Raw genomic sequence first — 27,373 nt, forward strand, 5'->3', positions numbered from 1 at the left:
GGACCCAGAAATCTGGGTTTGTGCCCAGCTGCCCCCACTGATGCTCCCTGCAGCAGTGCTGGGTGGCCACTGAGCTGGGAAACCCAAGGTTACGTGGAGGAGCCACTGAAAAATACTGCGTATCTTTCCCTTAGGTGCTGCTGAGCAGCCCCAGAGCTGCCTGGGGCTGACTCGGTGCAGCATGAGGAACCTGGGGTTGCTGCTGCTGTTACTCTAAGCTGAGGTGCTTATATTTATTCCATAAATACATTAGCCTGTTACCATTGTACTGCTGTAAGTGTAGACTGCTATGTCATTACCTTACACTTAGGCAAGCTTTTCTTACCCAGGTTCAGGCTCGTGCATCTTCTGAGAGTCACTGTGAGGTCCTCCTGCCTGGTCCCTGCTGCCTGGCCCTGCGCTGACCCAGACTTGCCCCTCCTTGGGAAGCACACCAGTGGAAATACGGTACAAAAAGCTCCTTTCCCTCTAAAACATAACATGTCAGTGTTTTAGAGCAGTTGCTGCTGTTGATGTCAGCGCATGATTATATAGGTTAAAATATGTTCAGCATTTGCCTTCTCATTCAGAAAATGTGTGGCAGAATAGCAGTGGGTGAGTAAGCAGAAGTTTTTGGCAGTTGTAGTTAAAGATGTGGAAAGAGATATGGCATCAAGAACTTTTTTAAAAACAACTTATGCTATCTCTTTAATGCCATGAAGCATCAGTTAATGCTTGGAATAGACTGTCATGTAGGGTGTCAGGGCCATGATTAGGCAGTTTCTCAGACTTCACCTGTCAGCAGGAAGATATGTGCTTTGCATCTCTTCCTAAATAGTACACTGGAACTTCATTTCAGGGAGATACAGATAAAGTTTTTACCGTTTAGATGAGGGGGACGTGAGAAACGGAATGGCAGAGGTGATAAAAACTGGTGTGTGATGGGAGAAATGCTGCAAGGGACAAAGCTAGAGACTCAGGTGGGGGACAGAGAGGATCTGAAATGAGCTGGAAAAATAATTGGCATGGTTTGTTCCTCCTTTCTTCCTATTTCACTCTTTGTTCATCCCCTAATTGGTTAGTCAGACTGACCCATCCTTGTACCAAAAGGTTATTTCATCTCTAAAGTGTAGCAAAGCCACTGAAATCAAAACTGTGCATGCTGGCAGGAGTATTTAATGCTGCCTGGTGTTAATGACGCTGGCTGGCAAGGCTGAGTGTAACACTTCGTTCTGTAGCTGTTATTTCAGAGTGAGTTTGAGCTTGCTGGATGTTGCCTCCTTGTCCCAGCTCACCTGAGCTTTCCTTCCTGTGGCGCAGCCCCTCTTCATGGTTGCATTGCTAGGGGTGAGCCTGAGCTTCAGAGTAAGGATGCCTGAAGGAGACCCAAGGGACAAAGGCTGGGGAACACTTCCTTCTTCTTGTGTTTTCTGAGAAACAGGGGCTTAGGGTTAGCATACTAGAGGACAGTTCTGTAACCTGTTCTCTTCAGCACCAGTGCCTATGTTGTGTGCCTTTCTTTTCTGAGCCTTCCAGGCGTTTGCTGAGTAGTGTGGCGAGCAGCAGTCACTGGCCTGCTTCCTCTTCCCCCTTAGGAGCAGCACTGACAGTGAGTGTCTTGCAAGCTGCTCTTTGTAAATGTACAGTCATTTGCTAGCAGAGGGCATGCCCAGGAAAGCTGCAACTCCTTAGATCCCCTGAAGTGAAAAGCTTTCTGCCAGAGCTGTTGACCAAAGAAATGTATCTCCCCGTGGGTAGAAAGTGATCTTTCAGTGTGGTGAGGAATGGAGCACGTGGAAGAGAACTCTTCAGGAGCTGGTGTGCAAGCTATGTTCAGTGGCAGATACTTGTTTGTGTTGCTCAGATGCCCTGCGGTCTTCTGTGCCTTAGGTAAATGAGCTGATACTGAGGTCTCTGGGGACATGTGGGGGGGTGACGGGTCTGACAGCAGGTCGTGCTTTACCAAAACCACCCCAAGCTTCAGGCACTGGTCCCAGTTTGGCCGTGGAGGTACCAAGGAGAGCACGAGCAGTTCAGCTCCCACATGGAGTGCAGGGGTTGGAGTGTGGCATTAGTCTTAGCAGAGTGTTGTACAGCACGGATGTCCCAGTGTTTCAGGGTAAAGAAAAAAGAAATAAGTCTCATCAAGGCCAGGGTTTCAAAAATATCTTACCTTCCACTCAGGCTCTGTTGCACTGAAATAAATGGTTCAGCGGGCACCTTGATCTGCCCAGAAGCAGTCTGTACTGCTGAAAGTCTGTGCTGCAAATGTTCTCTGCAATAAGATGTCCCATTTTTCTTTTTGAATAGGAATGGGAAATGGGTGAAAAGACCTTGAGAAGTGTAAATGCTGTGCTTAAGGGCCTGTCGGTCTGGTCTGAACTAGGGTGCGTGCTGTGATTGACACGTGAGATGGGCTGCCCATTTTGGGGAGGTTCGTTGAGAGGTTGCACCTCATTCAGTTAACTCATGATTGGAGAAAAAACACCTTTCTAATCTAACTTGGTTTGACTTTCCCACTGTTACAATGTGCACCAATTTGCTGAGTATTGTTCTGTGTTGCTCAGCCCATCTAACGCTGCAGGATTGTCTTTGGATTCTCCTCACGGAAATGTACTGCAGCACCCTGTAAAGAACAAGTGATTTGATTGTGCCTTTTAATATTCAGCCCTGACCCTCTACCCAGGTATCAGTGGGAGCTTTGTTGCCCCAAGCCAGTTTATGCTGCAGGAGATGACCTGGATGAGAGCAGGTCCTGGTGCAGCTGGGCTTGGTCCCAGTACAGGGTACTGGCCTCAGGGGCCTGCGCTCCTCCTGTTGTGGTGCTGGGTCAATAATTGGCAAGAGCAGGCTGGCTGCCCAGCTTTGGCTGGCCTGGCTGTGTTAACCTGCCCTGCTTCTACAAATCTGGGGCCCAGCGTGGTGCTTCAAGGGCTGCCCAGTGCTGCCATGAAATGCTTCCAGAGGAGCTGTTACAGCTCGCTGCACCTTCTGCTACAATACCTAGCAAGGGTGTCTTCAACTTATCTCAGGTGGGTGTTTACTCAGGGCCCCTAACAAACTATAAATAAACCTAAAGCTAATGGCTGCAGGAATGGTGAGGCAAGGTAAGTCTGGAGGGAGGGAGGAAAAAGATCCTGGTGAAGTAATTGTGTGCTGGAGGGCAGCTGCTGGCAGAAGCCATTAAAGGGCAGTCTTGGTGGCTTGAAGTCATACATTAATGAGGTGATGTGATGTTATGCTGACAAAGTTTCTTGATAGAACAAGGGGATTGCAAAGAAGGATTGGGATACCTCACCTCAGGGTGGACTGAGCAGAGGTGAGAGGTGCTGTGCTCCTCAGGCATCAGCCAGGGTGCCCCAGCCTGCAGCAGCAGCTGTTACACTGGGCACACAGCACTGGGGTTTGGGTGCCCCTTAGAATTTCTTATGATACCTGCATGAGGTGAAGTGTGGAGCAGCAGCAGGTTGAGGAAAGCCATGTCTGGGCTTCAGGAAAGGGAACAGGGCTGCAGGGAGCAGCTCGGGTATTCTGCACGCTGCTGCCTTGGACTGGGCTGATAAGACATGACAGCTGATAAAGGGCTGTGCTGACAGGTGAGCACATGCTGTCAGCTGGATATCTGCAAGTGGGAAATGGGAAGGATGCTGCTGTATCACCAGATCTGTGAAGCCCAGGAACAACTTTTGGGCAGTATTTAAAAGCAAAACCTCAAAATGCCTCAGAGCCCTTGTTCCTGAACCCTGTGTTCCTATTGCTTGGCTGCTGGCTTCTGGGGACAGGGGACCTGCTCCTGCCTGTGCTGCTCTGATGTCCTGCAGGCATGGCAAGGACAGTAGGGGACAGCTCTGGGAATTTTTCTAAGGAACTTTGGAGTTTTGGTCCTGACAGCCTTGGCTGAGCTGAGGGGTGCATGGACTTACCTGTGGGTGCTGAACTGGTGCTCTGCCTGCTCCTTCATCCTAAATTCTGTGCACTCATCTCTCTGCAGGCTGGATCAGAGCACTTGCCATGTGTGTTTTTAGGCTGCTGGAGGGCTTGCTGGTGATGCTGGGTGGTTCCTTGTCTGAAAGGAGTGGTGCTGAGCCCAGGAGAGAGGTTATCTCTCTAGCCTGAAGCTGGCTCTGTGCTGCTGAGCCGTCCCTGCCAGCTCAGCCTCTTTCATTATTCACTTTATGGCATCAAATCACAAAGGGATGAGGGAAGCAGAGTCCTTTGTGCAAATGGCCCACAAAGCCAGGCCACCTGAAGTGTTGATGTGTGTCTGAGAAGGGACTAACCTTTAGCCAGGTCTGAGCTTTATTAGAACAGCTGGAGCTGTTCTGACAGGTGGCTCCCCAGGCACTGGTGGCAAATGAAACCAACGCGTGCTGCTAATTGCAGATGCTCATCTTGTGCTGGGAGCTAAAGTCCTCTGAGGGATCAAGCCACCCCCTGCCTCCAGTGTGGGCAGTGCACGGCAGGTCACAGCAAGGCGATGCAGTTAAGCAGGTATAAGAAGTGCTGTGTGAGCTTTGGCTGCCGCTGGTCATAATGTGGCTCACTGTTCTTATTGTAGGAAGAGCTCGGTGTAAGGGCAGAGAGCTTGAATGCTCCTGGTGCTGTGGCTGGGAGGTGGAGAGTGTGCAGGTCACTCTGTCCTGACTGACACCCTGGGGGAGGTGGAGAGCTTGCAGCTTGTGGTGCCACACCAGAGAGCTCTGGGTACCTTCAAGAGGGAGAAGAGAAAATGAGGAGCCCCAAAACTGCTCCAGTGTTAATGAACTCTGGTGTTTCCTTTGTTTTCTGGATTTGCTTTTCTTGTTGAGACTGAGCATAAATATAAAACAAATATAAATGCTTATGCACTATAGTAATGTCTTATTTTCACCACCTCTTCCCAAAGTCACCCTGCTGTAGTGTGAACCCCATCATATTGTTAATTAGGAATGGATCAGTGTGCCTCTGATTAAAATTCTTCTTACTTCATGCCTTTTAACTAACTACAGTGTCTTTGGGTTTGTGCCAGCTTTGGTTTTATACCTTTGAAGAATCTCTAATCTGCACAGCACAGACCAGCCAATTATTTCCTTTATAAACAGTAAATATCCATTGAATCTTTTTGTTGCTGATGAGGATGCTCCTTTAAATGAGGTCTATTTTTCCTCCATGTTTTGCTAGGGTAGAAAATACCTGAGATGTACTGTCAGCCTTATCCCAGGTGTGAGGGAGAAAAGGTGATGGAAGAGCAGCTGTTGAAGAGGCTCCTTTAGGTTGAATGAATCCAGGCTGGAGCTTCAGAGTGAGTTCACAGCAGAAGATCCTATCTGGAAGGGCTGGATGCTGTACACAGGTTTTTCTGTTAATGCATGTTGGAAATGCAGAGCAGGGCTGTGACTTATTCAGGAAGGGACTTTTGTCTGAGCCTGATCCTGGCCTCTGGGTTAGACCTTGTGTGCCACAACATCTATTGAAGAACAGAACACTGGTTACCAAACACTTGCTGCTTTATCAGGCTCATTATAATTTTATAAGAGCTGAGCTTTTGGGACATTTTTCCATGGCACCTTTGCATTTTGAGAAAGGTATTATTTTTCTGCATGGAGGAAAAAGAGCTGAAATTAAACCAAAATCATGCCTGTCCTGGATGAGCATGACCACCTGACAGTACCTCACATGTCCTTAAACAATCTTTAAACTATGGAAGATTCTGCAGCTTTGGTTCCAAACTCGGTCTTTCAGAATGTTATTTTCTAAGCTGTAAAAGCAACTTTTGTTCTCTTACATTTTGGTGTAAGCAGGTCTGTCCTCATTAGCACAGAGTTGTTCTTATATCCCTCTTGAAGGGGTTGCAAAGTGGTAGCAAAGTGGCTTCATACAGGCAGATCACGAAAGCTCAGAAGGAACCCAGACAAAGGAGCCGTGCTGACCTGTGGAAAGGTGTTTGTAAGTCACTTGTGGATGTCCTTGCTTTGTTTGGTGTATTACTGAGAAGCAATGACCTAGTAAATCTCCTGAGGTTCTGGTGACGCTTCCCAAAACTGATACTGGGTCTCTTTATAAAAGTGTGTTAAATGCATTTTCCTAACAAGCTTTGCTTGCCTTTGTTCTTCACTTTCTGGTTGTAACATCACATCAAGAAATAGCAGTCAGTGTCTGACCCACTTTAGGTAAAGCTAAAGCCAAGAAAATGCATTGTCATCTGTTAAATAACTGTAAGGGGGAAGCCAAAGGAGGAATAACATCCTTGTTCTTCTACCAGCCTCAAAACTAATGGTACTAATACGCTTTTCTCCAGTTCTGCCACAGGACAGGAGCTCTGCACTCCTACAAGGATGTCAATCAAAGTCCTTTGCTGCAATAAACAATAGCTCCAATTATCTTGACAGCTGATGGCAAGAGCTAGGAGGCTTAAAACTTTCCCAGAGGAGTAGGTAAGATGAGAGCAAGCAAACAGAGCTAATAGTCTCCTGTTGTACTGCCTTGATGAATGGGGAGCTGACACGCCGCATCAGTGCGGTGGGTCTGAGGGTAAATAAGAAATAGTGTCACTGGGGGGTTTCCTCCCTGAGCAGAGCCAGCTAATTTACTGTCAGCAGCCTGACTGCAGCAGAGATGGACACAAGGTAGCTTGTCGGGAACCCACCCTGCTTCCCAGGCAGGCTGCCTGCCGCTCTGCCTGTTGTATTAATTTCAGCTCAAGGTAGCTCAAAATGGGCTCAGGTGCGGTGCTTGACCCTGACTTGAGTCCTGCTCAGAGTTATCCTGGCTGTTAAGGGGGTGGTAAGGAGGTTAAAGCACTGTGTTTGCAGTATCATCTTGGACATGTTCTGTTCAGCCTTCCTCATCAACAGAGGTGTTTGCTGATTCCCAAACCCCAATATATATATAGCCTTGTGGGTGTTAGCACCATATATTACGAAGCACTGGGACTTGGTGGTGGAATGCTTATTCTGCTATCTTTAGTGTTCTGTATGGATACCCACATAAAACATGAAATCCCTCCCAGAAGTGAAGTCATCCTCAGCAGTGGTCAGCTGAGGAAGCTGGGAAGACACATTTAACAAGGTGCCTTTAGCAGACTTAAAATAGGTCTGAAAATGCTTTTAAGGTCCTGGAAAGACTTATGTCATCTTGCTGGGGCACTGGGGGCTGTGTAGGGGAGAAAGCTATATGGAAAGATAAAAATGGAAAGTAAAATGGAGGGCAGTTCTTATTTAGCTGTTACTGATCATTTTAAGTGTTTTGGGGGCTGCAGAGATCCGGACTTTTCATTTGATTATAGCACGGAAAAGGTAGTTAATCACACAAATGAGAACCTTGTGATGCTTTTAAATACAATTTAATGTTTGTGGCTTATAAGCGCTACAAGCTTTGTTACTGTCTTTAGAGCAGGGATGTGTGGTTTATAGATTGGTGGTCAGTGGTGCTCTTAACTGAGTGGGGACTTGTGCAAATGAAATCTGGACGCTGCTCTCCCCAGGAACAAACTGTTCTGATGACTTTCTGGCTCTTCAAAAGCCCTTTGTGTGTAAAGCCCTGGAGAAGTCCAAGTTTGTATCTGAAGATGTTTTGGGGGACCCAACTACTTTGACAATGAGTCATCTTGTCTTAATTAGAAGGTTTTCTGAACATGTATTTTTGAGAAAGAAACTGTTTCTACAGCCTTTATGCGTGAGTGATCACAATTGGTGTCTCTGGTATAAGACAATTTTATAAAGTTTAAGATGTGATGTACAGGTAAAATAGGTAACTGTTTTTGTGGTGTATTGCATGAAATGTTCATAAGCTAAGAACCTGTCTTGTACTTCATTACTAGTTCACAATAACATGAAAAACATTATATAAATTCACAATGTGTTGGTGTGTGTCAGCTTGTTAGAAGTGGGCCGTTTTCACCTTGGAGAGAGATGTGCGATAGGAGAAAAACCGAGTTAAGGTGTGGATGGGTAGATCTGTGGGTATCTGCAATGTTTCCAGTCCTGTGAGTTAGTGGCTCTTGAAGCTGGGGGCATCAGCAGTGCTTTAGGTTTCCTGTTGTGTGATCTCTGGCCTCCTACCTCCTTCTATTACCTCTTTCCAAAACTTTTCTAGGTCAGTAGCAGGAACTGGCTCATAGAGGCTGAAACCTCTTCTGCCAAAATCTTTCTCCATTTGACTTTTCCCAACTCAGTTGCTGCTTTCTGCAGCTCTTTACATACTCTGTTCTCCTGGCTTTCAGTTCAATTCCCTAAGCTACTTTCTAAAGAGGTAGGCTTTGGCTGCTCTGGCAACTAGAGCCCAAGTACTTTAAGAACTGTTTCGGGTTTTTTTTCTCCCAGACTTGCCATGGCTCTTGTGGGACTGTCTTCATGGAACAACAGCTTGGGTGGCTCAAAGACTAACTGGTGGCAGGGTCTGTGAATGGAGGATGAGCTGCTGAGGAATTTCTCAAGCTAAAACTATACAAAGAAAGATTGGGTCTGTTCTTCCTTCTTTGTGGATCCTTGCTCTGCTGAGAACAGAAGAGGCACCTGGTCTGACTCCCTGCATTAATGAGCCTTGTTCCACTCAATCTGCACTGGAACTGTTGCAGCATCTCTTTTAGGCTGTTACTGTTGACCTTCTGGCTCTGGATGCTGAAGGGTTTCTTGGTAAGCCAAGATTTTCTTAAAGTTTCTGATTTCATCTTGCTTTGTGCAGGCCAGATGCTGGTGGTAGGTGTGTGGCGTGGTGGTCTGAGGGCAGGCTTTTCTTCCTGTGCTCTGTGGAAAGCTGTGCAAGTAGGAGTAACGTCACTGGGTGAGTGTGGCTGGAGAGCTGGGCACAGTGACACAGTAGTTCCCCAAACCAATAATAGTTAGGCAGCTGCTGCAAAGGTCTAACAAATCAGATGAGTCTTCTCGCCTTCCTTTCCCCCTCAGGCCTCTTTACAGTAGTTCACAATTCATCGTGAAGATTAGAGGCTTTCACCTCATGCCCCGTGAGGACATTGTTGCTGGGATGGATGGTACCCTGTGCGCTTCAGCATGTGGCTGCTTTACTGTACAAACGACCCTGAGAACAGAGAGGTATTTCAGAAAATGTAAAGTTTTCCCAGAGAAATGGAAACTAGCTAACAAGATGAAACATCTTTCCTACCAGCACAGGGAGCAAAACAGTAAAAAAGAAGGTTGGCAGGGAGAAACAGGAAAGAAACTAAAAAGCAATTAAAACACAGCCCCTTCCTAATGCTACCAACTACTGTAATATTTGTGTGACGCAGTTAATGGGGCTGAAGTCTGGGTCCTCACTATGCTGGGGGCAGGCAGAGGGTGATGAGGGCTGGCAGGGAAGGTACATGGCAGGCCCCAGCATCCCCCAAGAACAGCACTGCTGGTGACAGCTGTGCAACCATGAAAGCAGCTGGGAGCAGAAGTGCCCCTGACTTCTATTCCCCCCACCACTGTGTGGAATAATCCTGGTTGTGGGGCAAGCCTTGAATCAGAGGTGGCAGCTTGTATCCTGTTCCCAGTCCTTGCAGCATCACCCAAGTCCCAGTTCTTGACTTTCACCTCTCTTGGGTGCAAACATGGCAAGAGGAATCAAATTTACAGCCCACAGTCTTGCTGCCAAGGACCTTCCGCCTTGGGTTTTGTCCCTTCCAATTTGTTCTCCTTGCAGCCTTAGCCACTTGCTGCTGCCAGTAAAATGCATGCTGTCAGTGTCTGACTGTGCCAGACGCGGCATTTGATTTCCAAAATGATTTTAAAAGCTTAATTTGTTTTATTCTCCATTAAAGAAAACTTTCCTCTGTAAGGAAGACATAAATTAGGATTTGGGGATGAAGAGGTCATACACAGGAAGGCAGAAGCTCTGACTTTCCCAGTAACCTCAGACAGGAACTAGCTCTATCCTCTGCTGTTGTGCTGTTACAGGGCCCGTCTCACCCGGGTCACCTCTTGCCTAGACTTGTGTTCAGTATGTTTTCTCTTGAGCTAGCTTTCCTTGATCATGGGTATTCCCACCTCTGAGCTTTGGGTTTGGGATGAGCCTGGAGGACTCAGCTGCACTGCTTTAAGGAGAGCTTTCTTGCTGTGCTCAGCTCTCTGTGCCAGGTCCTTTGAGTGGGTTTACAGATGGGATGGACAGCGTTGCCTTTATCTGCCATCCAAAAAGCTTTCCTGGGCTATGAGATAGGCTCCAGAAGTCTAAATGTGCGAGTCACCCTGACAGAGCTGAAGAGCTAGTGCAGTGCGCTGGCTGGGAAATGTCGCATGAAGCTGGAGACACAAGCACTCGAGGAACATAAGGACAGATGCTTCCTGGACTTTTTTTCCCAAGCAGTTTGCAAGCATGTGACTGTTCCTCATCCTGTGAGAAGGAGGTAGGACATGTGAGTGAATCTGTGAAGCAACCACTGGAACACTAGCTATCCTTAAGGGTTTCCCCCCTCCTCCATTTCTATCAGACAAAACTCTTCCATCAAATTGGTCCTGTCCTATTCTAAGAAATTTGGCCCATGCATTTCATCTTCCTGAAACAGAATTGCAAATTGGGAGCATTTGGCTGAATTAGCTTCCTGAGTAAAATCACAGGATTGCTTTTCATTGGAAAGAGTGGCTGTGGTTGTTCTCATTTTTATTCATTTATTTTTTTACAAGGTGAGTCTTTTTTTTTTTTTTTTTAGAGGTGCTGGCATAAGCGAAGCTGACTTGCAGATGAAAACTAATGAGTGAAATTACCGCATTAATGAAGAAAATCTTACTAGCAAGATGTGAAAAGTATTTTAATCATAATGAATAGGACAAAATTAAAACTTAACTCTTCTCTAGTATTTTAAGAATTAAGTTTAATATTGGTTATGGCACATATCTCTATGCTTCAAAGTACCTGTGTCAGGGCTGTCAGGAGAACATAGCACTTCTAGTAACTTCTATGATGACACATTTATCAGCTTTGATCTGGAGGGACTATTATGATCAGCTTGTCTCATCCAGTGTAAATAACCAGTCCTGTAAGAAGTGGCCTGAGATGTGACATGGCACAGTGCAGCACGTTATCCATGAGACAGGTAACAGTTTGATGGGGCAGCAGCTTCACAAGCTATTTCTTCTACTGTTCAGCCAATCTGGTTTGCATTAAGTGAAAGCTTTCTCAGAGGTTCCATTTATCATCCCTTTAGAGCACTGCAGACCTCCTACAAAATATAGGCCAGTGAATGCTGTCTGGTGATTTTTTTTCCATCCACCTTGAGCTACAGGCTACTTTCCAGAAATATTTTTTTGCGAGATACTGTCACTGCCTGCAGAGGCCAGGTGGTAGCAGGTGAAATCCCACACGGTTTGCAGTGGTGGTTTTCTCTGTGCTCTGCTGGGGTCAGGGAGCTGAGCACCCTGTGTTCTGCTCTGTGGGGATAGATTGGAACTAATTCTCCTGGGGGTGTCTGTTCTGTCTTTAAGCTTCCTTCAGAATATTCCTGGGACACGAGACATGATATACCCAAAGGTGGTGGGTGCCCAGGATATGTAGCACAGGATGTTGTAATGAGCAGGTTCTACAATGTGGTTTGAGGATGGTTGTGAAGCCTATGGGCAAAGCTGATGCCTTGGCAGGGAAAAGCACTTAGAAGGTGGCAGCTTTGACTTGCAAGGGCTCTGCTCCAAAGCTCTGATGATGCATTGCCAGGCTGACTGATGTTTGTGGCAGTGAAGTATATTTGATGGCCGCTCTGCAGGATCACAAAATAAGATGCCAGCTGCATCACAATGCAAACAGTGCTCTGTTTTGCTGTCATAGAATTTATTCCCAAATTCAACTGAGAGGATTTATCTGAGGCTCAGTTCTTACATGTCATGGCTTGCCTCTTCTGAACTTCCTAAGCTATGCAGTCTAACATCTGTGGGGAGGTTGGCATTGTGAAGTGATGTGGCTGGGGTTACAGGCAGTGATCTGGAGATGGGAGGTACAGATGGTGTTGCCAGCTGTGGGCTGTTGGGGTCTGAGGAACACCAACAGATCTTAACTGCCCCGAGCAGCTTCACCTGGGTCCTCCATGTGCACTCTGCGCATGGGCCCAGTTGTGGTCATTGTCCTGACTTGAAACTCTGCCACTGGAGATTGAGAGGAAGCAAATATCTTCAAAATATCTACATATTTATATAGACATGAAAGCCAAGAGGGAAAAGCAGTCACAGGATACCTAGAAACTCAAGAGGTGAGGACTGTTTCTGGCTGGACAGGGCTAGATGGAAATGCTGAGGAGGAGTGGAAGGTGGGAGATGTCCTGTGCTGCACTGGAAGGGGCTTACAGAGGGAGGGGGATGTGGTTTTATTTTACCTACAGTGCAATGAGCATTCTCCCAAAACATGGGCTTGTATCTAAATGGAATTGGGTATAGTGGGAGTGCTCCTGCTTGACTTCAGGGGGCTGTCTCCCATGTGGAAGATGTTTTGCTTATATATTTTGTTTTCAAATATGTTCACTTTCAAAATGAAATGGGTGCATGTTATGGAGGATAAAAGACTGGTGGCATGCAAGGTAGCTGAAGGCCTCATCCAGTGAACAGTACATATTTAAATTCTTACTAAATTAGTACTTTCTTAATGAAGCCATCCTTATCTATGCAGGAAGATGGCTGTGAGAGGAATGAGATGCACTTGGAGCAGTTGTTTTCAGGTCCCTGTCTTTGTCCACAGGTGTTTGTGAAAGGCTTAGATTACATTGGTTAAGAGGTAAGCGTATTGTTTAGAAGCAAGACTAAGAATAGCTGATTCTTTCTGGCTTTAGGGGAGTAGCTTCAACAATAGCAGCAAACTCAGGCAATTCCTTACCTCTTCCACCTTTTACCTGCAAGACTCCTTTGTTTGCGCCACTTCTGTGTTCTTCCTTCTGTGAAGGAGTGAACGAGATGCAGCAAGCTGTAAGGGAATATCAGAAGTTGGTAGAAAGTGAGCTTTGAGTTTACAAATGCAAGTATTCATCCTGAGATGGTGACTCTGTTGTTCCCATCTAGCTGGGGAGTAAACTGCTATTCAGTTACTTGTCAAATCTAAATTGTGCACCAAAGATTTGAATTTCAAATCTCAAACCCTTGCAATGCAGTGCTCATAAACAAGTTATGGATCAGGAATTAGTCACCAAAATGATTATGACTAATTTTAAATAACTTAGATATGGGGAGGGGGAGAACAAATCTGCTCACAGATCATTTGCAAGCTGAAGAAAATAGTCTAAATATTATTCATCAAGCTTATCAAGCTTCATTCTTGAGTAATGTTGTGTCATCACTGGCAGGTGGTGGGAAATGGCATAGCATACCATAATTAGTAATAGCCACGTATTTTTGATACTAGTTTATCTGTGTGATGCACTTCCAGATGGTTTTGAAAATGGAATAAAGATGAAACAAATTTCCTGGATCAGAATTTGCTCTGTAGATAATGAGTTAATTCAACACGTATTTAAAAAAAAAAAATAATCTAGATTATAAAGGAATTTGTAAATGTTGGGATCATTCCAGCTTTATTGTTGGATTTCTTTTTAGATCGATATCACACATGAGCACTACCATAAGTATGTGTTACAGCACTGTCTTGCTAGGTGCCTGCATACAAAAGTTTGTTTGCAGATGCTTGCCATGTAGCTTTGACAAACTTCACTTGCTGACCCCCCAGAAGTTACCAGTGACTTAAAATGGAGTTGTTTGACATGGTGGGCAATAGCGCTGTCAGCCTTGGTTCTAAGCATGTGCAAATAGCTGTCTTCCCATGAAGGTTCAACAGGTAGCATGGTACTGAACTGGCAACAGCAGGAACTTCCTCAGATGGGTGCAACCCTCCCTTAAAGAAGTAATGCTTATTCACAACATGAAGTGTGCTTGCTGGGTCACAATGTTCTCATCTGCGGGTCTGTAGCCTTTGCTAATACAATTTTGCATTCAAGTAGCCTTCAGTTTCATCAAACATTTCTCAAGTCATGTCAAAATCTCTTGACCTGGCATACTTGGACAAATTTTGCAGCAGAAGTGCTGTCTTCCAGGAAATCTTCAAGTAATTTCTTCCCTTTTGATCCCTGTTGGCCATCTATAAACTTGAATATATCAGTACCACCATCTGCAGATGACTGCAGTGTAGATGTGCAGCAATTGAGACTGTCCTACCTGAAGAACCATAGATCTCAAAATGCTCTAAGCTTAGACATCTGTGAAGTTTGATATGTCTGCACTCTTTCTATAGCCAGTGGGGAAAAACAGCTCCAGGTTCTTTATATCCCAAGAAAAGTGTCTGACTGATGGCAGCTGCTTGCTTTGACTATAACTGTTTGCCACCTAGGTTGAGATAACTCACCCTAAATTTCAGGGTGACCCCACCTGGTGACTAGCTGGTACCTGAACATATAGGTTTTATATAACCCAGCTGTGTTCTGGCTAATTTACTACAGCAGTGAGCTTTGGGTTATATGAAAACCTAGTAATTTTGAGGAGGGATGTGTGGTGGGAGCTGCATCGGGTTGGCTCCTTATTCAGAACTCCTTATCTGGGCTGAGACCTACTTTGTGGTCAGTCTCGGTGTGTGAAGTACCCAGCTGTGCTTCCTGAGGTAGCCGTTTCCTTGGAGCATGCTGAAAAAATGGTGTATGGGGAGTGCTAATACATACATATATATATGAAGGTTATACTATGGGCATCTTCTTCTGGAGAGATCATTCTATGGTAAGAAATAATCTATTGCCAAGCTGCAGTAACATTTGGGTGGGAGTGCTTAAAAACAATTCAGTGAGATAAAGCAGATGAAGGTGTTTTTAAGCTGCAAAAGGAACTCAAGTAAAATGCTCCAGTGGTCAAATTTGTACGGGTTGTGAAAACTGGCATCCTTACTCAGTGGAGGAAGCGAAGGTTTTGGCTCAATTTCACATCGGTTAGGGTGGCAGCTTTGGCACAGGGCTGCTCTGGTACCATTGCTCAGATCAGAGTAGAAGAGGGACCTGTGCTGACAGACACATGGTTTGCAGCCCATGGAGATTCCTTCTGCCTTGAGCTCCCAGAAGAGATCAAGGAATGAACGCATGATCTTTTCTGAATGGACTCAAAGTTTGTTTACTGGAATTTAAAACTCAGGTGAATAACTTTCTCCTGGGCAGAACAAGAACAGACCAAAAAATAACCCACGGAAGCAGGTGTCTTCCCAAGATACAGGCAAAGGAGCAAGCAAGCCACCTCCCTGGGAACACCTGCTGTTGTAGCAAAGGACCAAAGGTCTGTTTCTTAGCAAGATGAGAAGTGGGCAGGGTAAAAAAAAAAAAAAAAAAGATTGAATTGTGGATATATGGATTTGTTTAATCATGCTCCTGTTTCTATTTCCAGAGATTCTGATGCAAAAAATACAGTTTCTAACACAAACCATGAGTGAACATGTTAAAAATGAACTTGGGAGAGGTAGGGAGGCTAGAGACAGGAACCCAGGCAGGAGTAAGCATGAACTGTTTTCTCAGAAAGTGGAGGGTAGGGGAAATCCCCACATCTCTGGGCCTAAATTTCGAAAGATGCATCCCTCAGCTCTTCCTACTTTTTTCAGCACCTGTTGCTTTCAGCTGAGCTAAGGTGAGCCTTTGAAAACCAATTGAAGTTAAAACAGATATGGAACAGGTCTCTGTAAAACATCTGCCTTATCTTTACGTTTAATGAATTAACAAAGATGAGCTTGGAAGAAATGTAATAAATTATTCAAAAACCTCCTATGCTTTTGAAATGCTAACAAGTCAAATCCTTTGAGACAGCTTGATCAGATTATGGTGTATCATACAGCAAATCTAATTGGTTATATTCAGTCCTGAATTATCAGATTTACTGGTTGGCCAAACTAATTTAAACAGGGCATATAACACGAATGCTGTGTAGAGCTGAAATAATGCTAAATGGCTTAAATATAAATTAACTCCTGCAAAATAAGGAAGTCTGCCCAAATTCTCTTCAGTCTGGGAGCTGGGATGCAATTGTTCTTTTATCAGACCTCTGCTCAGCTGTAGTGCTCACAGCTTTTCTTCCCACTTGTGCATGCCCTGCTTGAGACTGAGTGCCCCAATTCACTGACTGGGGGTTTGGAGCTTTCTGATCACCAGGCTTTTAAGGCAAATACGCAACCATTGTAAAGACTAAAATCCAAACTCCGTTTTATTTTTAACTTGATCACTTCTGACCTAAGCGTTAGCAGTGTACACAATAAAGTTTGGCTTCATGATGAGCCATGTGGTGTGGGGAAGAAAGAAGCTTGCTATGGGACCCGTAGCTTAGCACCTTCTGAGTATATGGGTCAGGGCAGATACTTGAACACAACTCATTCACACCGAACTCTGAATCACGTTCTTCATAATGACCTAACCAGCCAAGTATTAAGGTGCATATCTAAGTACTTTTCTGCACAGAGTTAACTCTACTGGATTAAAGCCAATAAGAGAAGCGGGAGGAATCCTCTGCAATGCATAGGCTGTCTTCTCTTCTCAGTAAGTTTTAGGGTGCAGCTTCCAACCAAAGCCACTCACAGAGGATAGGACTGTGGTTCATGCCAATGGGAAATCCATAATGACCATGGGTTTTCAAGGGCTGTGTGTTACACAGGGCTCACAATGATATGTCTCCAATGAAACATTTTCCTGGATGAGAGGAATGTGTAAAATGTGGTGATTGTTTCCAGAGCTGTTTAATTGCCAACAGACTTCCTTCAAAGGTTTTAGCTGTGTAAGGGCTTTTGAGATAGCGTTGCCTGGCAAAGAGATCTTAGGCATTGCTCTACATTTTCTTTCTCACTTAAAGCTGCCTTGTTTCCATCTTTCAAACCTTTGGGACAGGCTGACACAGGAGAGAGCATCCAGTTCTTAAACCAGGCAAAGCTGCTGGGTGTGTGAGGGTGGGCAGGGGGTGACAAGGTGAGCCTGACAGCCAGCCTGAGGCGGGGAAAGGGGTGCTCAGCATACCCACAGCTCATGGCAGAGTATTTATTACAGCTCACCTCATAAGGCTTGGAGCATCTCTGAGAAGCTTTAATTATCACTTTCCCTTCTAAAGCATATAGCACAAAACATTGCTTAAGAGCTTCTTTTGTGCTTCTGAAGGCTCTTGATGGAATCCTCTGGCTATCTCTGTGTGTGAAGAAATAACAAGGCTTGAACAGTAAAAGCATTCTCCTTTAGAAATGTATTTTCCAGTGCTTGACCTATGGTGATTGATAATACATGTGCCGAGTGAATGAATTCTTCTTTACCAGCCTCAGCAATCTCAATGCCAACTGCGTTTGTTATTCAGGAGCACTTGATGCTGACCAGTGCTCTTATCTCATCGCGTGGCAAAGAGGAAGAACGAATGCATCTGTCACCTCCATGGATGGCGAGCGTTCAGGCTCAGAGCACAGACACCAGGGCAAATTGGCTGTCCTTTGACTGGGTGGGCCACCCTGCAGGGTTTCTTTGGAAAGGTGGAAGGGAAGAATGCTAAGTGCAGCTACACCCAGAAATGCTGATATCCTCCTTCACCAGCTGTCATCCAGGCTCTTTGGGTAAGTTGTGACATATCAGTGTGCTTGGGCAGCAAATCCCAGTGCTTTTGTGTCAACTGCAGAACACATTAGAAATTCAGATTGAAAACTGAGGTGAAGAGGAGCCCTCGAGTGTTTGAAAGGCAGTATGCTTATAAGACCATTGGGTGCTAAAGTCCCAGCTCCTTGCGAAGCTCAAAGAAATACTGTGTTTGGAGGAAACAGGGTTTTATTGGACAGCCAGTTCTCCATTGGTGTTGTTTCCTTGGGTGGAAGGTGTGGCACTGATCGAAGCATAGCAAACTTCATTAAAGTTTGCTACTAACTTAGACAAAGACTGGAGGCTGTCCCCACACCTCAAGTGGTCACTTTCACCTGTTGATGCAGCAGGGTGTTCCAGGATCATCCTGCTGGGCCTGGTTCTGAGCTTGAGCTGTGTTTTTTTTTTTTTTTCCAGATGTTAAAACCTGAAGTCTTGTGCTTGCTGCTGCATTGGTGTACAGTTGTTACAATAAGAGTATCTTGGCCTGAATAATTCCTTACCTTGGCACATGCATGCTGCTAAATGCAAAAAGGAGACGTGATATAAAGCAAAAGCTGTTCATATGGTATGCCTCAGTCCCCAGGGAACAGGCTCTGCAAAGACAGTGCTGAGCAGCACGAAGAACTAACAGCTTGTGTGCAAACAGAATAATGTGTAACGAGACAGCTAGACAGACAGAGGCGCAACCAGCGTGGTTAAAGACAGGCTAGGGTGTTAAAGGCAAATATTGTGATGAGCCTAACGCTGTGTGGGGAGTGCTGCGGTACAGCCTGTGCTTGAGAGCAAACAGAGGGGTCTGCGATGCCTCCTGCTACTTCAGAGACAGGGCATGCAGTGATTTGGGCAAACAGAGGAGAACAAACCTCTTGGTCTGCTGCCCCAAGGCGGGTGTGTTCTGAGTGTTTATTCAAAAGCATTGTGTAGTCCTCGTAGGTCTCCAGTGTAGCTTGAGCCCAGTACTGCTGCCCTGGGTGGTGAAGGGCTGCTGGAGATCGTGCCGTGTGGATTTGGCTTCAGCACTGGGTAGGTCTGAAGCCCAAATGCTGGGTTTACTCTGCTGGTGCCCAGCCTTGGATAAGGCTTGTTCTGGGTGCAGCAATGTGCTGTGCTTCTGGCTGCACTGGGGCTGGCCCTGCCACGCGAGGGGACCTCCTGCTGCTTCCTCCGTGGCTGTGAACTGCCACGGCCCCAGCACTGACCCGTAGCACACCACTGCTCAGCATGCAGACAGGTTTGGCCTAAAATTAGCTTTATTTTTATTTTTATTTTTTATTTTTTTTAAATGAGGCTAGGAACAACTCTGTTTTTTGGGCACAGCCAGGTCACAGTACAGGTTTGAGGGTGTTTGCCTGGGTCCGTGGGCACCTTCAGTAAATCTAGGCAGGGCTGGGGCTGCAGCCAGGTACTGCTACAGTCTTCCAGTGTATTTGTCCCTTCTGAGATTACATTAAAAAAAAAAATAAAGCTCTCATAGACATCTGATTAAGCATGGTAGGAAGATGGAACAAGCTTGGTTGTAATGTCTTTTAAGCATCAGTTGAAGAGACAAGGCTGGTCCCCTGCCTTCAGAGCAAGCTGTGGTTAAAAGCTGGCCATCTGCAGTGAGTAGCAGACAAGTGGGTGAGCACCTGGCAGATGTTTAATCATTTTGTGGATTCTGCCCTTTCCACTTAATTAAAAATCTGCCTGCTTGCAAACCTCCTTCTGCACTTCTGGGGAGAGGTTTGTTTTTGCTGTGATGAGTGCTCAGATGGTAGTTCAGGTGGACAGGGCTGTGATGGACTATGGAAGTTCTGACTTCACAGGGACTGTGGGTTGCTGCTATACATTAAACTGGCCTAGCAGGGCTGGCTGTCCCCACTCCTTTGGGTGGAGGTGTTGGCTGGGGAGGGCTGCCTGTAGATATACTGCTTTCTTTATGGAAGCCCGTCAAGTGTTCACATGCTGGGGCAAGAGAGCTCTTCACAGGGGGATAGAGTGGCTGGAAAAAACTTGAAGTGATACATAAGGGTGTAACAGCTATTTAAGGGTGGATGGCCAGGTGCAAAACGCTCCAACTTAAATAGCTTTCCTCTCCTGTGGTGGGCATTGATCTTTGTCCCCCTTCTGTGGGAAATGGGATGGTCTCCTTTGTAGAGAGACCTAGCAGGGGATGGCAGAGCTGCTAGAGACCTGTAGTGAGGTGACAGTGCAGGGAAGGTGTCCCATGCTCTGACTGTGGTGTGGTCACAGGTGGAAGTAGCTGGTGCTTGGAGGGAGTGACACCAGTGCCTGCAGCCCAAGGCTTGCACGGGCTGGCTCCCCTGGCTGCCTGTTGCCGGCTGACAGAGCTGTGAGGTTCTCCCATAGCTGTTTCCTTTTGGATAGAAAGCAATAGCTCACCCAAGTCAGCTTGACAGCCTGAAAAAGAATTGAGTGCATCAAATTTGCTAGCAGAAGCTTACAAAGTCTTAGGCTGTTTCCACTGGTCTGCACAGAGCTGTGAAATCCACTGCAGAAGGGAAATGATATTCCCAGCTTAAAGCTCAATATGCCCAGGTCCAAACTGCTGGAAATCATCCTGGCCATGACAGAGGTCTTCTGTGCTGTCTGCCAGGGTAACTACTTGCCAGAGCAAAAGAAAAGACATGTCCTTTTACATTTTCTCCTTACCTGCCAAAATTGCTTTTAGTCATTGTTTAACCTTTTCGCCCCCACGTGGCTGTTCTGAGTAGTCTCTTCAGCTCTGTGTTTAAAACAAGCGTGGTAAGAACTGAGTTAGTTCCTGCTCCATGTGATAGTGCGAGAGTGCTGAGTCCCTGAGCTGCATGGTATCTCCTGCCCGTCCCAGGCTCCGGTGTGAGTAGAAAAACCTACCAAGCCATGGCTTTCCATCCCACACGTGGGGGTGGGAAATACTCAGCTGCATCTGCTCCGAGGGAGAACATGAAGGGAGCTGGGGAAGGGTTCAAGGCAATATTGAGCTGACCTCGGTGGATGTGGCTGGAGTGCCAGCTGCAGTGTTTCTGAATACAATTCTCTTAATCAAGAGGTGGTTTTGTTTTACAGCCCTGTGGTGTGAGAAGCAGACATTAGTGGTGATTTGCTGCTGCGTGGGCTGCTAACTACTCAAAATGAACGGCTGCAGATCTGCTCGTTGCAGATGTCATCAGATCTTGCTTTATAGGTGACTTGAAAATAATATAAAAGCTTCTTTAGGCTCCTAGTGGGGAAAGATGCTGGTCCAAATCTTCAGCTAGTGCAAATTGGTGCAACTCCACTGAAATCCATAAAGATTGATTGACTCTGTTAGAGGAGCTGCCCTGCTGGCCTTTACCGAAATGCTGCTGAAGTTACTGGGCAGTTCACATGGGCTTTCACTCTGGGGAGGACACAGAGTGGTTTGGAGGCAGTGAAATATTGATTTGGAGAGACACCAATAAGCAGTTTGTCCTAATAATCAATCCCAGAAGCAACATTAGCATAAGTCAGGATTAAAGCAGAACGTTTCGTGGTGAAGCACGTGCTGCAGGCTGCTGGCAGACCCCCAGGGCAGGCTGTGCATCTGCAGGGAGGAGCCCTGGGTGGAAGACGGCTTGAGGTGTTTGGAGAGGGAATTTTGTCAGACACCCAGGAAAGTTTTGTTTTAAATCCCCATTACCAAGTGGTAAATTGTACCTGCATCCCTCTACCCCTTGACATGGTGTTGAAGGCAGAGCTGTGATTCAGGAGTCTGGCCCCAGGGCATGGAGAGATGGATGTGGCCCCGGGCTAAGCCAGGGAGCAGCGAGGTTGGGAACTCTGACCCTCTGCACAGCAGTTATCCTGAGCAACAGATGCTGCGTACAGGATATGGTCCTAAATAGGAGCTGCTTGCACTCTGCTCTCCTCTGCTGCTTGGCAAACCTCTCAGAAGATGGACTGTACTGGGCAAGGGTTAAAGGCAGGCTGTCCTGTCATATCAAGCATCCTCCTTTACTTGTCTTGGGGCTGAAATGCTTAGGCTGGCTTCTGTCAGCATGTCCTCTGCTTAAACTGAGGGGCCCAGGGGGGCTTTAGGGTTTTCCTTGCTACACACTGCATATTTGAGCAGATTCTTGTGCGAGTCAGCACTGTCCTGGCAGTGGAACCCTCTGTCTTACTCGTTGGTACTCTCATTTCAGACATTCATTAGGCTTAACTTTTATTACCTCTTTTATAGTGGCAACTTTATGCTACAATAAATCCTGTTAGTATACTAAAATACTGGATCTTTTGAACTTCACATAAATGAAATGAAGAGCTCAACAAATGGCTGCGGACAAAGCCATGCAGTCTTGCTGATGTCGGCATGGTTTCAATATGTTTGAAGAAGGACACTTGTCTCTACTAATACTGCTGCTGATGAATAGGCATTACCAGAATGCTTGCTAAACATGTGCCTTCTGCATGGAAATCGTATCTGGTGCAGGGAAAGCATCCATCAATCCTGTTGCCTCAGCTAACGTACAAGGAAATACAAGGAGTGCAGTGCAGGCTCTGCCAGCTGATGGTTGCTGGCGTTGTAATGTGTACTCTGAGCAAATCTGCAAAGATGAATTTGACAGATGGTGGGGGACGTGGGAATTCTCTGAATTGGGAGAGATTGTCCATGGGATTTCTTGAAGTTGCAGTCACTGGAAATTTGGCTGTGGTAAGATGGCAGGATTTGCCCGTGCCTTGCTAATGAGCAGGTCCTTGGCAATCTGGATTTGAGAAGAATTGTCTTTAGCAGTTGGCTAATACACAAATGGAAAAACTCTGGAATGCAGGGCTCTAGTCATTGGTAAAGCATTAGTTCACCAGGGCCCTTTCCAAATTGTTTTGCAGTCCTTGACAAGATCTCCTATTGCTTCAGTAAGTTTAACTCAAGCATGTGGAGAGACCAAATGAACCCCCTTGGTTGCTGTGATCTCTGAGGAGGTAGATCCCTCTGAGGCGATACCTACAGAAAACAGCTGAACCCATGAAATACGTAATTCGGGGGTGTGAACTGAAATGTTCACACTCAGAATGGAATTACCCTTCCCTCTTCTCCCTTTGTCTGAGTTGTGGCACCATCAGGTGATTTGGAAAGCAGACTACTGGAATTTGGTCCTGTAGACTGAAATCCATGGCAGTCTGTATTTCACAGAGCAGAAATCAGCATTTATCCTCAAAACTAAAAAACTAAAATACGTTTTTGACAGACAAGAACGTTAGATAAGACATGTAAAGGCCAGCTTGCAACACAAGTGTGGCTGGGAGAGGTCTATCAGGCTGCTGTTGCACATACATGTGTCAGCTGTTAACATGTCCCTGTAACCCCTGACATGTCTGAAGCCCAAAGCACAGTAACTCTCTTCAGCCTCTGCAGGAAAGCAGATGCTGCTGATATTTAAGATCTGTGCAATAGTGCAAACCTGTTCAATTGGAACAAATGTTCCCCAAGAAGTCCCTATTTCCTACTATTTGACTTCATGTGACACCACCCTACGCATTATAGATCATAGCTATGTTTAAGGGGTTATCTTGAATATGGGTTTGGATATTGCTGAAAATCTTTGACCTCAGCATGGAGTTGCAATTTTTACTCGTCTTCTGTTTTTGTAAGGGTCACTGTATTGAACTGTATAAATAACTCCATCCTTTGGCATACTATTTCCACCACTGGCTAGTAGGTGATTAAGAGTACCTTTCTGCTTTTTTTTTTTTTTTTTTTTTTTTTTTTAACCAGCATCTTTTTGCAGGGAAAGGGTTATCAAATCCGGTGCTTAGCATCTGAAGTTGCCTCTCAACAAGGGGAGTAGAGTTTCTCTTCCAAGCCCTGTGATGATTGCTCAGGTGTTACTCAGTCTGTGCTCTTTGGAAAGGTGCGTTTTAAGGAAGGGACCTTCCTATCTTTTATCATGTTTTTTCCTGTGTTCCCTTTGAATCTCAAATGCACATGTCCTCCCTACACACAGATACAGCCATGAAAGGAGTGGTGTGACTGGAATGGCAATTGGTCTTCTGAACATAAACAGTAAATATATTTTCTCATGTCTACTTGTTTCATACATACATGGCTACTATTCTGTTAGCCATGGTCTTATAGGTCTTATTTCATTTTTCCCCCAGATTCTGGCACCTGGAAATAATTGATTTGGGACTTTTTTCTCATTTATTTCCTTCTGCAGACACAGTAATTTTCACTTGTCCCAGGATCTATATTATTGATCTCTCATGGTCCACTTCACACTAGAACATGCTTCTATCCCAATTCCAATTGGATTGACTTTGGTTTGTTGGCCAATTTGAGAGCTGGCAAGCTCCTAAGTGACTCCTAGTGTCTGTGTAATACAGTGAAAAGCAAGATTCAGCTGTAATGATTCTGAAGGGGACTATTTATTAAGGCCACTTGGTGTTCAGAGGATCTTGTACTACTCTCTGACTTTCCAGCCCTCAGGCAAATTAAATTGTTGACTGTTGTCAGTCTCCCATAGCTTTCTTTGGCTGGCCTGCATCCTGGGGACTATTTAAGTTACACAACCTGCACTGTGTCCTGAGAGCAAGAGCTTAGGCAGAAAGTCAGGAAAATCTTCCTGAAGTTAACTGTATAAAACCACTATGAAAATCTTACATAAGATCCATTTGTGCCAATAAAAGTTCCTATGCAAGATGTCTTTTACTATTTTTAAAAAAAGAGCTATTGCATTTTGTGGCGGTTGTGGGGTTGATGGTGTGGTCAGTCCTTTCCCAGCTCAGCCAGAGTTTTAGAGCAAGGACAGGGTGAAGCCCATCTCAGTGCATCACTGAACTCTCCTGTGGTTTGGATGAGCCACTGAATGGCTGTTGGGTTAGCTTCTGCTCCAAAGCTGCATTTTGGGGACTTGTACCCTGGCTTTCCATTCAATTTTAGCATAACCGTTAGTGTATTCCTATACAGAGTGGAAAAGCTGACTTGGTTTCCCAATCTTGAAGATGTGCAGGTCTATTAATGGGAACTGCATCCAATCAACAACATCCCTAAGAAGTTGCAGCGAAGGTCCATTGAACTTGTCTGTGTTTTTTCAAGGAGAGGCATCAAGATCAAAGTCTCAGAAAACCATTTGATCTTCCAGCTGTAAACAACTACTAAGAGAACATATGCTATATTTAATTAGTACCCAATGCAGTCCTTGCATCCGAACTCAGCCGAGCTGGTGGAGTTTAACCGTTGCTTAAACCAAGAAGAAAAGAAAGATGAGCACTGAAATAAAAGACCAGTGCAGAAAGAGTCAAAACCAAATTTCAGTCCTTTGGTGCTTTGTTTCCTGCAAGAACTACTAGAATGCACCTGGAACACTGGTTTTGCTTTGGGAATGTATCTGTGGGTGCTTGCTCTCCCCTTTGTTTTTCCACTGGCTGTTCTTAAAAACAGCATCCAGAAAACTCTTGTTAATTCCAGAAAACTCTTGTTAACGAGTCCTTATTCTCAGAGGCTTTCTCTTGTATGCACCTCCCCACCCAATAAAATGAGCAGATGGCTAAATCTGAAGAGTAGTTCCCAATTTTACAGTTGATTATCAAAAAGACCTTGGTATGCTTCTCTCCTTCTCCCCCTGCTTGTCAAATACTCTAAGTTGATATGGTGACTTGATGGCACCAAATCCTGGGGAGTTTTGTAGTGAAGGTGGAGTTGGAGCTCTCCAGGAGAACACTTGTGTGTGGAGCTATCAGCACATCAGTCTCTGACCTTAATAGAATTATTTGTATGCTGAGGTTCACATCTGTTTTTGCATTTTAGTGGCACCTAGATGTAAAAATTCAGTTAAAGGCAGTGGATTTCCCAGTCATTTGTGTGAATTGAGTCATTATTGTAATGAGGAGTAATTATCTATGTGGTCTTGGAAGGTCGGTTTACTTGTGAATTTGATCAATCTGGAATACTTCCAATAGCTAGGAGCATTAAAAAAAATCAAATTGGCAAACAAATAAAGATCTAACACAACAGATATGCTTATCTTCCATGCATGAGGAGGCTGGCTGGATTATTCATTGGGTCCCTATCAACTGAATTTGTGAGATTCAAGGTTTAACAAATTCTGTCTCGCTGATACTCTTGAGAAGGTAAGTAGTGAGGCTACATAACAACTCTGGAAGCCTGTTTTTCCTACTCACTCCCCCCCTCCCAAGCTTCTTAGGTATGATTTTGTTCCAAAACAATGATGCATAGCCATGAAACAGCTTTGCCCTTTATCACTAATAGGAAAAGATAAACTGAACAGACCTGTTTATTCATTTTGGAAGAAAAAAAATTAAAAGGCTTCTGTGTACTGCAGTAATGTAATTCCTAATCAATGACAGTAGGTTTAACAGATTTATGGGTTTTAAACTTGTAAGATTAATGGCTACACACATTGATGCTGTCAAAATGACAGTATCATGGTCACGTACTTCGTGAAACAGATAGCAACCTCCTGCCAGACATGTCCTTAAGGAAATACAATTACTGCTGCCCATTTTACAGTGCTTAACTTTTTTCCTCTTGGTAAGCGACAACAGAATGGGTTTTGAGAATAAATTAATTTTTCTAGATGAACTGTTAACCCTTCATGCCTAGCAGCTAGTTTTATTAACTCAATGCTGGCATAGTGTTTTCTGGGGTGGCCCAGGCAAACAGTATAAATCTGTGCCAGAAGTACCATCTGGAGCACTCAGCTCCAGAAGCCGTGCGGAAGGATCAGATCTGCAGCGTGACTGTCTCACGTTGGACTTCATTAGTGTAGCAGTCACTGACAGTGCACTTGGCGTCACAGCTTTTTGGGGTGGGTGTGTGCATGTGTACATATCTGTATATGAAGCATAGCAGAAAGCTTCTGCATAAGCTAAGTAGCTAGAAAATGCAAATGTGGGAGAATATCTGCTCCGACTGTGGCTATGCTCAGGATGGCAGAGTCACTGTCACTTCTGGTTACATGTGGTTAGAAGATTCTGTGCCACAAGAGCTGGTGAGGTGCCAGGTCTGGTGGGAAACACCATGCTGGCCTCTCTGAGCTGGTCTGACCTTCACATATCTGCTTCTCCTACTGCTGTAACTCCTGAGCGCTTAAGCTGCAAGTCCATAACTTTGATTTTAGGTTATTTACATATTGGAAAGGATCAGGTTAATTTCAGCAGGCTCTGCATACCACCAAGGTATTTATCTCCAAATAATAGCCTCATGGTAGTTTCACACAGGCAACAGAATGTATTGAAAAATGAGACTATTTTATCTGGAAGAGGAATTTCTAGCACTTCTGTTTAAATACCTGTAGAATTGATTTTCAAATAACTAAACCTATCTCATCAGCAGTCAGTCAATGAGTTCCCATGTTGGGAAGCAGACTCTGCTCTATAGGCAGGTCATCAAAATATTATAACTTGTGGGGAAATCTGCAGAGAAATCACTGTCAGGAATGTCAGTGATAAGCAACAACACTGGAGTGCCTTAAAGACCCTGAGAAGCCAGGAAGCAAAGTCACTGATCAAGAGATGTAATTTGGCATAATTTCCTGCATCTTTTTCTTGTCTATGGTACTTATCTCGCAGAAGTGAAATACTTGAGTATGCAAAGAAAATCATAGTGTCCTAAAAGGCTTCTGGTGAAATCAGCTTCCTCTGAGAGCCGAGGGAGGTGTTCAGGGCTGTATGAGAACTCAGTGGCGAAGCTGGGAGGAGTTGTTTGGTAACCTAAATTCCCTCACTGGCACCTTTTCTATGTGTTATTTCTTCCTCATCTTCCATGCAGACACTTTGCTCCATTTACTGGTACCTGCCAAACTTGCTGCAGAGAGTGGCTTTTCTCCAGGTGAGTTGTCTGCATAGTATAATGATGGTGAAGTGCTCTCTGAATTGGGCGTTCTGTTGTCCCCAGAAATGTGTTTTCTTAAGTACAAGTTGAAATTA

General features: G+C 45.1%; 2 long non-coding RNA genes across 2 annotated transcripts; both read left to right on the forward strand.

The window, feature by feature from the left end:
* Window positions 1–381: 381 nt before the first annotated feature.
* Window positions 382–13,331, forward strand: LOC137864670 (uncharacterized). Its single transcript, XR_011101584.1, has 3 exons — window positions 382–447; window positions 8,280–10,303; window positions 10,607–13,331. It is a non-coding gene; the product is annotated as an uncharacterized lncRNA (long non-coding RNA).
* Window positions 13,332–23,200: 9,869 nt separating this feature from the next.
* On the forward strand, window positions 23,201–24,063 carry LOC137864569 (uncharacterized). The gene is made up of 3 exons (XR_011101548.1): window positions 23,201–23,337; window positions 23,431–23,489; window positions 23,585–24,063. It is a non-coding gene; the product is annotated as an uncharacterized lncRNA (long non-coding RNA).
* The last annotated feature ends 3,310 nt before the right edge of the window (window positions 24,064–27,373 follow it).

Source organism: Anas acuta, chromosome 15 (assembly GCF_963932015.1).
Source record: "Anas acuta chromosome 15, bAnaAcu1.1, whole genome shotgun sequence".
NCBI lineage: Eukaryota > Metazoa > Chordata > Aves > Anseriformes > Anatidae > Anas > Anas acuta.